Genomic DNA, 2500 nt, shown 5'->3' with positions numbered 1-2500 from the left:
GTACAACAATTTTTCTCGTGCCTATGGTACAACAACTTTTTGCCGTGCCCCTGGTACACCGCTCACTAGCACTTTGCCACACAAACTCTCCTCGTGCCTATGGTACGACAACTTTTCTCGTGCCTATGGTACAACAACTTTCCTCCGTGCCCCTGGTACGACAGCTTTTCTCGTGCCTATGGTACAACAACTTTTCGCCGTGCCCCTGGTACACCGCTCAGTAGCACTTTGCCACACAAACTCTCCTCGTGCCTATGGTACGACAACTTTTCTCGTGCCCATGGTACAACAACTTTCCTCCGTGCCCCTGGTACGACAGCTTTTCTTGTGCCTATGGTACAACAACTTTTCTCGTGCCTATGGTACAACAACTTTTCGCCGTGTGCCCCTGGTACACCGCTCAGTAGCACTTTGCCACACAAACTCTCCTCGTGCCTATGGTACGACAACTTTTCTCGTGCCTATGGTACAACAACTTTCCTCCGTGCCCCTGGTACGACAGCTTTTCTTGTGCCTATGGTACAACAACTTTTCTCGTGCCTATGGTACAACAACTTTTCGCCGTGCCCCTGGTACACCGCTCAGTAGCACTTTGCCACACACACACTCTCCTCGTGCCTATGGTACGACAACTTTTCTCGTGCCTATGGTACAACAACTTTCCTCCGTGCCCCTGGTACGACAGCTTTTCTTGTGCCTATGGTACAACAACTTTTCTCGTGCCTATGGTACAACAACTTTTCGCCGTGCCCCTGGTACACCGCTCAGTAGCACTTTGCCACACACACACTCTCCTCGTGCCTATGGTACGACAACTTTTCTCGTGCCTATGGTACAACAACTTTCCTCCGTGCCCCTGGTACGACAGCTTTTCTCGTGCCTATGGTACAACAACTTTTCTCGTGCCTATGGTACAACAACTTTTCGCCGTGCCCCTGGTACACCGCTCAGTAGCACTTTGCCACACACGCACACTCCTCGTACCTATGGTACGACAACTTTTCTCGTGCCTATGGTACGACAACTTTTCTCGTGCCTATGGTACAACAACTTTTCGCCGTGCCCCTGGTACACCGCTCAGTAGCACTTTGCCACACAAACTCTCCTCGTGCCTATGGTACGACAACTTTTCTCGTGCCTATGGTACAACAACTTTCCTCCGTGCCCCTGGTACGACAGCTTTTCTCGTGCCTATGGTACAACAACTTTTCTCGTGCCTATGGTACAACAACTTTTCGCCCTGCCCCTGGTACACCGCTCAGTAGCACTTTGCCACACACACACACACCACTCGTGCCTATGGTACGACAACTTTTCTCGTGCCTATGGTACGACAACTTTTCTCGTGCCTATGGTACAACAACCTTTCCCCGTGCCCCTGGGACACTGCGCAGAAAGTCTTTGCCACACACACACACCACTCGTGCCTATGGTACGACAAAAGGCCCCGGGGACCTACATCGCACCTTGCTCTTGCCTCCCTTACAGCTGAAAAAGGTCCATGCCTGTGCCCTGGCCCTGCTGAAATTCCCTCTCCATTTAGCCGAGGCAGTGAGTCGGCCTCCTGTCTCCCTTTACGGTCGAAAAAGATGTGCTCCTGGGCGCGCTGGCCCTGCTGCTACTCACATCGGGCATGGACCTGGACCTCCAGCAGGCCCCGGGGACCTACATCACACCTTGCTCTTGCCTCCCTTACAGCTGAAAAAGGTCCATGCCTGTGCCCTGGCCCTGCTGAAATTCCCTCTCCATTTAGCCGAGGCAGAGAGTCGGCCTCCTCTCTCCTTTACGGTCGAAAAAGATGTGCTCCTGGGCGCGCTGGCCCTGCTGCTACTCACATCGGGCATGGACCTGGACCTCCAGCAGGCCCCGGGGACCTACATCGCACATTGTTCTTCCCTCCCTTGCAGCTGAAAAAGGTCCATGCTTGTGCCCTGGCCCTTCTGAAATTCCCTCTCCATTTAGCCGAGGCAGTGAGTCGGCCTCCTGTCTCCCTTTACGGTCGAAAAAGATGTGCTCCTGGGCGCGCTGGCCCTGCTGCTACTCACATCGGGCATGGACCTGGACCTCCAGCAGGCCCCGGGGACCTACATCACACCTTGCTCTTGCCTCCCTTACAGCTGAAAAAGGTCCATGCTTGTGCCCTGGCCCTTCTGAAATTCCCTCTCCATTTAGCCGAGGCAGTGAGTCGGCCTCCTGTCTCCCTTTACGGTCGAAAAAGATGTGCTCCTGGGCGCGCTGGCCCTGCTGCTACTCACATCGGGCATGGACCTGGACCTCCAGCAGGCCCCGGGGACCTACATCACACCTTGCTCTTGCCTCCCTTACAGCTGAAAAAGGTCCATGCTTGTGCCCTGGCCCTTCTGAAATTCCCTCTCCATTTAGCCGAGGCAGTGAGTCGGCCTCCTGTCTCCCTTTACGGTCGAAAAAGATGTGCTCCTGGGCGCGCTGGCCCTGCTGCTACTCACATCGGGCATGGACCTGGACCTCCAGCAGGCCCCGG

The sequence above is a fragment of the Maylandia zebra genome, linkage group LG13 (assembly GCF_041146795.1).
Source record: "Maylandia zebra isolate NMK-2024a linkage group LG13, Mzebra_GT3a, whole genome shotgun sequence".
Taxonomy (NCBI): domain Eukaryota; kingdom Metazoa; phylum Chordata; class Actinopteri; order Cichliformes; family Cichlidae; genus Maylandia; species Maylandia zebra.
The sequence above is the reverse complement of the archived record's forward strand: the minus strand, read 5'-3'. Positions refer to the sequence as shown.